Source organism: Pararge aegeria, chromosome 15, assembly GCF_905163445.1.
Source record: "Pararge aegeria chromosome 15, ilParAegt1.1, whole genome shotgun sequence".
NCBI classification, from domain to species: domain Eukaryota; kingdom Metazoa; phylum Arthropoda; class Insecta; order Lepidoptera; family Nymphalidae; genus Pararge; species Pararge aegeria.
The window spans coordinates 6495848-6506592 of record NC_053194.1 but is presented as its reverse complement, the minus strand read 5'-3'; positions in this window follow the sequence as shown (position 1 = coordinate 6506592).

Genomic DNA, 10745 nt, shown 5'->3' with positions numbered 1-10745 from the left:
TCAATCAGTTCTTCCAGTTGGAATGAATGCTTTGTAGTCGTAAAAATAAAACCGGTATCTAGATTTTGCCTTCGCAGTCTGTCAAAAATGATTATCTTAAATATCTAGTTGAAAAAGGTTACCAAACAGACAAATTTCGTAGACTGAGATCCTAAAAAGCATCATATTCCTCGGCAACTTTAAAACCTCAATTTTTTAACCTAATGCTTCGGTTGATAGCTACTCTGTGCTTAAAATGCTAAGAGAAGAGTAAAATTGTTATCCATGGGGCAGTGGGGCACTTTTGTTTGTTTTTTATATGAATAAATTCAGTTGTCACATCTCACATGATAAATGGTTGCAATGACACCGTAGTCATATGGCGATTTTGGAGCCACTTGTCGCCCAAGGTTTGTTATTTCGCCGTTTTTAGGGGGCTCGTTATGAAATATTGCCACGATTTTTATATATAACTCTAAATTATGCCTATTGTGTCGTGATTTCGATGAACAAGTGTGCGGCAATATGTAAACAAAGGCCGGTGATTGAGTGTTAGTTTCATTTGGTACGATTCAGATGATTTTCTCTGTCAAGGCTGGGATAGGTATGGCGGAATCTTTTAACACCATTAATGCGTAGGTTACGCATTAATCTTTGACTTACTTTCGTGCCGTGGTAACAAATAGTCTTAGGTGATTACGTAAGTGATCATTAGTTGGTTAAAACACAGTTGATTTAACACCATAATAATTTATACTTAAGAAAAAATAATTGTAAATTTTTGAATTTTTAGTGCAGTATACAGTCGATAAGTTGATTAAGTTTACAAAAACAAATAAAACACAAACTAAACATCGCTATGTTAATAAGCATAACATTTTGAATTAATTGAATGATGCGAGCAATTTTAAGAAGAACCAAATTAACAGAAAATCTAAGTAAGAATTCAGTACTTAAGTAAGTATTTAATGCTTTTCAAGTATTCATACCGCAGGACGATTATTATTCAAACGAAAATATCATAACTAAGAAAATGTCCAAGTTAAAAATATCAACGTCATAACAATTTAGTGTTTGAAATTAAAGTAAAGCCAAGTCTGATTCAGTTTCTGGCGTAAATAAGTAATAAGCTTGCAAATCCATTTGCAGGGGTTTCAGCGTTTTTTCGGGATTTTTTCGTTTCCATTACAGCGGTGCGCGCCCAATTTGAAAATATTGAATAAGTAATATAATGCTTCCTGTTCAGATATCAGGGCTAAGAGCATGTTTATGTACAGAAGCGTTACTCGAATTAGTTTCTACCTATCTGAAACAACATATTTAATATGAGTAAAGTTCGTCGAACTCAAAACCTTATTTGTTATTTTTTATTTAACTTTTTAAATCCTATTCGTAAAACCGTAAGTGAAAAATAAATACAAGTAATAATATCAATATAGATTACGTACTCATTGTTGATTTCTATTTGTGAATATTCGTACCTACATGTACAAGCGTCTCGTGAAATGGTAGTGAAATATACTAAGCGCCTTTTTTAAAAACACAGTCTTTTGCTTAATGTTTTTCCTACTTTCATAGCTTATGAAAGATTGTATTAGAAACATAAAAGATCTAGGACTATCACCGAATGGAGATGTTTTCTTGAACGTCAAAACGCATTTACGTTTTAAATCAGAACATTCTGATAAAAAAAAATTCATTAAGATTTATAGACGATATAAATTTTCTTTTCGAAATTGTTGTTTTTGTATTTATGTTGATGTTTGTTATCCCAAATATATAAATATTGGCCACCCGCTCTCAATTTTTCATCAGGTATGACCGGTCAAATTAGTAACAGATAGTAAAAAAGTGAGAACTGTCCGGTAAATGTTTCGCAATCAAATTTGAAATCAAATCAAACTTATTCTTTGTTCGCCATAAAAGCGGTAAGGGCTAAACGCATTATGACGATCTGCCTCGAGTTTATCATACAGCCGCCGCCAAAATTACGCGGAACGTGTGGCGGGAAAACCTGGAAAATATAACGCCATTAAAATAATGCAAATTGTTCGCTTGACGCCACTTCTTTTTACTGAAAGCGAGAAGTTTCTGTGTTGTTATTTTTGCATGTGAACGTATTTTATTTAGGGCAAATTTTTCATTTACCTACAAACTCTGCAGACCCCTCGTGCCAGTGAGGTCTTATAATGTACTTTGTAAAATATTACTTGCTTTAACTAACTGACTATGTGTACATACTTATTTATTAAGTAACTTAATACATATCACACACACACACAGGCGCGTCAGCTATTGTAAAGTGCACTAGATAATATTTTCTCAATGATTTAATCAATGTTTGAGAAGGCACTGACCCCTAAGATAAGGGATTTCCTAAGATTCCTTCATATAGTTAGTTTTTCTAATATATATTTCTATTTCTTTCTGCACTGGACCAGTGTGGCGGAGTTAGGCCTAAGACCTTCTCATTCTGGTGAGAGACCCGTGTCCTATAGTGGATTGCTAATGGTCAAATGATCTTAAGGAATATTAAATAAACAAATAGTTTTATTTGCTAGAATATGGTTTCATATTAGGTTTTATATATTTATAATCCTACATTTGGTATAAATCAAAAACCATTCAAACCTTCATTTCAACATTCAAATTCCTCGGCGTGAAAATATATTTAAAGTCAGTATTTTTAAATAATAACTATACCCCCGATGTTCATTACAAATGAGAAATTGTTAAAGTATGAAATTCTTACCAATACATTTGAACTAGAGATATCACCAAAAGCGAATAATTAAATAACATTTACCCTCATCTACTTAAATAAGTTTTTCTATAGAATTATAGTACCTATTTCTAAAATTGTTGAAAGTTTACCATCTTTGTTAAATTAACCACTTGGTACAGGAATATTTATTTATACTGGGTCTTACGAGTATATAGAGTCATGTTATAACAATTAAATAAGTAACATTATGAGAAAAATGCCATTCCTTACCCCTTACAACTTATTCATTTCTTGCTATTAATTCCAAAACATACACAAAAAACTGTATCATAACGTTAAGTCATCGTTCCTTCCATTTACATCCCAAATAACAAGTAACAGTTATAATTCCCATAACAATTTCGAAGCCCGTAATCATTATCCTTTTAAGAAACAGTAGTCTTTGAATGACAGACGCTCATTCATTTAGTGCGAATGTTATTATATGCGGTGTGCGCGACCAAAGGCCTGCTTAAGATTTATTTATGATTTCGGTTGGGCCTTTGTGTCAAAATGTTTGCCGTATTTGTTCACCCAGCGTGCGACTTTTGTAGAATCTGTTTGCATTCCCGAGACAAACAAATACCAAGTTAAACGTTACTCATAAAATAGGTAACGTTTTACTTCATCAATATTATTTAGTTGCCAACCAAACTTTTTTTTATCCTTAGGAATCTGTTGCCTTCTCTTGATCTTACTTGCTTCTGTTGTTAGGATGAAAGTTAAGTATATAAGTGCAAAATATAATCAAGATATGTACCCACACTGGCAAAAAATAATCAAACGTCTTCAAATGTGAAATTCTACTAAGGACATAAATATATTTATCATTTGCAAAACAATCTTTATTCGATATAAATCATTAGGTTATCTAATGATTTAAAATGCAGTCTCATCATTATTATCCACCTACTGTCCTACTTCTAGGCACGGGTCTTCTATCGGAATGAATAGGCCGTTATCCAACACGCCTTTGAGACATTATGGAGAACTAAGTAAAGCTGTTTTTATTTATATTTTATAAAGTAGTAAAAAAATAAATATACTACGTACGACACTACACACATCGTCATCTAACCCTAAAAGTAAGCGTAGCGTGTACTATGCGCACTAAGATGACTGGTGAAGATGTTTATTAATAATATACATGGGTAAAACAATAAATAAAAAATACACCTACTACGACAATACACACATCGCCATCCAGCCCAAAAGTAAGCATAGCTTGGTTTATGGGTACTATGACTGATGATATCTCTATGAATAATATACTCCAATACTTTTAATATACACCCAGACACTGAAAAACATTCATGTTCATTTTTTATCAATTTTAATTCATAGCTCCGTTAAATTTGAACCGATTTAAATCATTCTTTTTTATTTGTAAGTGTATATTATCAAGCATGTATTGTCTCAATTTAATGAAGATCTGATAAATATTATCGGAGATAAAGGATATAACTATTCACAAATAACAGTAAGTCGCAAGAAATATAGGACAACGATCGAATGCATATACTAATATTAAAATGTGAAAGTTTGCGAGGATGGATGCATGAATAGATGTATGTATGAATCCACTAAAAAAATTACAACTTACTAACTCAGTATACCATGTAAAATAAAAGTAGGTACATAGCTAGTCACGATGATTATTATGTTAACATCAGATCTATTCTACCTTCTCGATTGACTTATACGCGGACGAAGTCGCGAGGGTCCGCTTTTAAATAAATAAAGTATTCTAAAAAAGGAAAAATAATATGGTTATCGAGGATAGTATACTCGTATTTATACACCCAAAAAGTGACCGGAAACCTTATTGAAGAAATAAAATCACCTCTATTTTAATTCTTACTTAAAAAAAGTGAGAAGTGCAACATTCATAAATCATCAAATTAAAGAGGAAGCTAAGTGGATCATCGTGTTTCGTGTGAAACTTTGTTTACATTCTTATAATTTTTTTTGCCCAAAACACTCCTCAAATCGGAATCGGAAGCAGCAAGACCTAATACCTAAAAAAATGACCGCTGAAGTGGCCAAACGACATCGAAATTCTCACCCGCTACACGCAAACCGATCAATTCCTTCCGTACCCATCTGTCTGTTTTTGTCGTCCCGTTTTCAGGCCCTTCATAGAAAAGCAATCGGGTAGTCGTAAACGTTAAGGGTCTAAAAGCACCCCCCGGGGGCTTCTAAAGGTACTACGTTCCTTCGCACTAGAAAAAGTACTGGTAGCCCTAATCCGGGACAGCCGCCGAGGGTGTTATAAGGACGGCAAAAAGCGTAATTTAAAGCTGACTTAAGGTTTCGAATTAAAATGAAGAGGATACTCGAGTGCCAATAAACATTTCGTTCCTTGTAAATTTTTAGTGAGTTTTTCGCACCCGGTTTCGTGACGTGCGTTTAAATCGATGCATGATAGTCTAATATGAACTTTTCAATAATTTTGTTTAGGATTTTTCTTTCAGCGACCAATTTGTCGTTCAATGTGACTTTATTGGACCCATGACATGCTGTGGATCGAACCCGTGGCCTCCACTTATAAGACCACGACGCTCACCACTGCGCTATGATGGTCGACAAATAGGTATTGGTGTTATAAATATTCTTCTCGATTATAGTATGTCGTGTAGTAACTGATAGAATAGGCATAAGTGAAGCGGTGATAGCCTAGTGGGTTGCCTGGTTCGGCTTCCCTTTCGAGGGGACCAAGTTCGATCCCCGGCACAAACCTCTAAATTTTCAGAGTCACGTGCGTTCTTAATTTAAGAAAATAAATAGGTACACATCGCGAGGAACCTGCATACCTAGGAGTTCTCCAGAATGTTCTCAAGGGCACCAATCCGCACTCCAGCGTGAAGAACTACGGCCTAAACCCTGCTCACTCTGCGACGAGACCCGTGATAAAACTGACCCAATGGGCTATCACCAATTTTGGGGGGGTTCCCCGACAGCGATGATAGCCCATTGGGTAAGACTTCAACTTCACATTCAAGAGTTCTTTGCGATTTAAGCAATTAAAATATCACAAGCTTCAACGGTGAAGGAAAATATCGTGAGGAAACCTGCATGCCTCAGAGTTTTCCATAATTTTCTCAAAGGTGTGTGGAGTCCACCAATCCGCACAGGGCCAGCGTGGTGGACTACGGCCTTAACCCCTTCTCAATGTGAGAGGAGACCCGTGCTCTGTAGTGGGCCGGTAATGGGTTGATATGATGACCCCTAACAGGTTAGCCCGTAACCATTTTAGCAGACATCATCTCTTACCAGCCAGTGGGATGCCAGTAAAGAGGTTACTTGTATAGGAATAAAATAAAAAGAGTGTGTGTCAGCTCCGACGCACGACTGGAGTTTACTCCTTAAGTACGATTGTCTAAACATACACAAAAAGAGTTTATTTAGCTGAACCAAGATTAATACTATATGAAAGAGTAAATTAAAAATCCTGTGCAATTTATTCACACACGGTGGAAGTGTAACTTCTTAAAAGTAGCCTACGGGAGATTGAGGTGGATGTAGAGTATCAGAACTATTAGGATAAAAGTAATGTTTATTATTTAGTTTCCATGGTAACAAGAATAGGAAAAAAATGTATAATGTTTTCAATCTCACTCTGTCCCATATATTTATGTGTTTCTTTACCTAGATAATATTCGGTTTCCTTGGTAACTTAAATAGGAAAAATAAGTTAATTAAACGAAAGCGACGTTGCATGTTTGCGCATCACAGTTGCCGGGCATGCAACGTCGCAAAGCGAAAACGTAACGAGGTCATTCATCAGTAGATTTTACTCCTCACATTTTTCTCATACCGGGCGCCTTATACAGTCAAACCTGGGTAAGTGAGAACTGGATAAGTGAGAAAACTCTATAAGTGAGAGTAATAGCCAGAACCCATCATTTTAAGCTACCAAAACCTATATTAGCGAGAAACAGAAGCCTTTGTAAGAGAGAGACGTTTTTCCCACACGGACCTCCGTAAGTGAGACTGCTACTTATCTATACCTCTATAAGCGAGCAAGCAATATTCGACAAAATTTATGAGTTGAGAAAAAAATTCAAAATACAAAAACAGAAACAGTAATGTAAATAAGTTCCAAATAAAATAAAATTACATAGTATATGAATATATGTCTTGTTATTGCTGCGTACCTCTATAAGAGAGAAACGCTACCCATGTACCTGCATTAGCGAGAAACTCGGGTTAGTGAGAAACTTCTATAAGCGAGAATGAGATTGTGCTCCCTTGAACTCTCGCTTATCCAGGTTTGACTGTATATGAAAATCGATTCTTCCAAAAAAAATGTTTTTACAGTTTATCACAAAAACAGACATAGAAACTTCGTAGGTGATCAATTTATATCGCGTAATTGAATTTGCATACAGATTCTATTTCCTGAAGGCCTTAAGTAGAACAATGGGGCTAGGTGCAGGCATCACAATCAGGTTATTAATGTGCTCGCAATACCTAACTAGATTATTGTCTTCTGGGATTTACGTTAGTAGGTATATGGTTGGATTGGAAAGCTGTTATTATTTTAAAACTCGGCTGTGTAACTATAAATATAAATTAAAACAAACCAAAAAATTGCCCTTTCCTATGTGCGTTAAAATCTACAATAAATTAACCTGCGCGTTTTTTAAAGAAAAATCTGGCGCATTGGTTGTGTACAAAATGTTTCTATACAATATCCGAGTATCTGACTTCGAATTAAAAATAAAATTATTTTGACATTATTAGGATAACATTGATATTACCTGTATAATTTAATTATTAACTTTTCAATGCTTGCTTAACAAGATTTTGCAAACATGTAATGATTGTTATTGTTCTGCACTTTACATTTCGCATGCTTAATAGTAGAATATGGAGGAATTTTATTATAATAAGACCCAATGTAAGCTCATATTCAGCGAATAAAATTTCATTTCATTTCAACTGTATCTTTAAAGTTCGTTTCAAACGTAGGCAGTGGTGAAGACCATTTATGTAGCTCCGAAGTTAATAAATAAATATGTATGTTCCTTCATAGATAAAATAAGGAATTTCCTTTGTTAAGCTAATATATTCATGTTTAATAATATGTATAATAATATATTACGACAATACACACATCGCAATCTAGTTTCAAAGTACCCATAACATAAGCTTAGCTTGTTTTATGGCTAATATATATAAATACTTAGAATATACAGATAAACACCCAGGCACTGATGCTCATCACACAGACATTTTCCAGTAGTGGGAATCGAACCCACGGCCTTGGTCTCAGAACGCAGGCCGTGAAAATAAAAGAATCCTTAGTACTAATATTATAAATGCGAAAGTGTGTTTGTCTATCTGTTTGTTTGCTCTTCCTTTATGCCATAAGTAAGCAACCATTTCACTTGATTTTTGGTATGGAATTAGTTGAAAGGACGGAGAGTAACGTAGTGCCGATGGCCGATTGGCGCAGTCGGCAGCGACCCTGCTTTCTAAATCCGAGGCCGTGGGTTCGATTCCCACAGCTGGATAATGTTTGTGTGATGGACTTTTTCAGTGTTTGTCTGTTTATTATAAGTATTTTTGGATATTATTTATAAAAATATTAACCTTAGTATCCATAACACAAGCTACGCTTACTTTGGGGCTAGATAGCGATGTGTGTATTGTCGTATTGTCGTTTATAATATATTAGCTTAACAAAGGAAATCCTTTACTTTATCTATGAAGCACCGAGCTAGGTTGGTTTAGACGATTACTATCACGTGTTAATAATAAGAACCGGGATCGACGTAATAACGGGTTCCACGAGGCAGGCGCGTTTTCTAGCTCCGAGTTGGGTTTTATTTATTGGATTTTACAATTAAGGAATTTCTCTTTTAAATATTATAAACGTAAGTCCGTTTTCACTAAACCTAAGCTATGCCCAAATCGAATGCCTAATAAAACGTTTCACCTACTCGAAGTTATTACTATTGGTTAACAATTGATGTATGCGTAGGAATCTCCTTAGATTAGGCGTTACTTATTTAGGCATTACCTTGTTAATCGTATGAAAAAAATAGGCAGTAGTCATACATTATACTTAGTAACGTAGTTAAGTTTTAGTATGTTTGATCTTAGGTATTATGCAGAAATAAATCGTCTTGCAGGACATACCAGGCCGAAGTTGCTATCGATCATAGTTGCAAACAATATTTCAAACTCAAGTCTCTAGGCACTGAGGTGGGCGTGGCGAGCGGTGGGCGGGGCGTAGGCGGTCCCTATGAGACCTCCCAGAGCGCTCTCCGTAGAGGCCTCTACTTGTTGAAACCTATTTTACCCATTTGTTGTGGACGTAGAATGGGATGGTGAAGAATTCTTTAAATCTAGATATTTATTGAGTAGCTAAGAATTATAGATAAGCTCCTGAGCTTATCTATAATTCTCTTAATCAATTAATAGTCTATAACATTCCACTGCTGGACTAAACGCCTCTCCCAACGGGAGGGTTTGCGCATAATTACCACGCTGGGCAGTCGGGTTGCTGATCGCAGTAGATAAAAGTAGCAGCACATAGGATAATGCTGCCCATTCTCCGTTATAAATAAAAAAAAATATACAACTCACCTCGAATTTATAAAGTTTCACCTGGTATAGATTCTGCTGGACATTAATGTTTTTTTTTTTTTTATTTTACAACGTGTAACGGAATTACTAAAAACTGTTAAAGGGTGCATACGTATATTTCATAAGGAATCACCCTGTAAGGATATTAAATAAAAAGAAGCATATTTATTTTTCCATACACACGAATTCAAAACATTGTAAGTTATGACAACCCTTTTGAAGATAAAAAACCGACACGTAGGTACCTACGCTACGCGACTTTTACTTAATAAAGTGACAAGAGTCACTTGATTTTACGTTTACAGGTGATGGCAGGGCTGTATCTGATTATATGGTATTGATGATAAGTAAGTAGATTGAACTGATCTTTAATGATAGCTGTGAATATTTGTTGCTTCAATACTCCTATTACAACGGATTCTGTATTATTTTTTTCAGTGCTATGATAACAAAGTTACTTACATGTTGAATATTAGGTATTGAGAAAAACTTACTTTTTGTGATAGTTACGTACTACTACTACTACTACTACTACTACTACTATTACTACTACTACTACTACCACCACCACTACTACTACTACTACCACCACCACTACTACTACTACTACTACTACTACTACTACTAATACTACTATCACTACCACTAACACTACTACCACTACTAATACTACTACTACTACTAGGTACTACTAGGTACTAACCTATTGACCGCTGCCGCTGTAGTAAAATTACATACCCAGGTAAAGTGGCGTGCATACAGGGTAAGGACAGTTGATATAAAATGATAAAAATCTTCAGTGCTACATATAAAAAACTTAAGAATAGGCATTGATATGTTAGTATATATTAGTTTATTATTATTATTATTTTTTAATATTTATTATATTATGTATTATTTTATTTGTGTAATCTAGTTTAAGTGTTAGTATTTAGTTATTAGTATGTATGTTTTGTTTTTAATATGCACAACCTGCAGTATGTTCTCCTTTTGTTTTCCTTATCCTAAGGTTGCCTGGAAGAGATCGCTACGAAGCGATAAGGCCACCTTTTGTATATTTCTTGTCTGTCTTTTTTTTATTCTTCTTCTGTATTTTTATTTTTGTGTGCAAATAAAGAGTATAAATAAATAAATAGTTAGAGTTATATACATAAAAGCTTACCCTTAAGTTTTTATAACTCGAAGCTACTGGAGATTTTCTTCATTTCACATAATCGTAATACCTCGTGCAAACCCTCTATGCACGTCACTGATGAGCCACTAACACAGATTTCCGACCACCTGAAATATTCAAAGTTCTTTCGAATTATTTAAATTTCGAAAAAAGTTAACTTCTTGGTTAATGCACTCCACAGCAGTGGCGTGCACTTCGTATATGCACAAAAGCACTGCCTACCCTAAAATT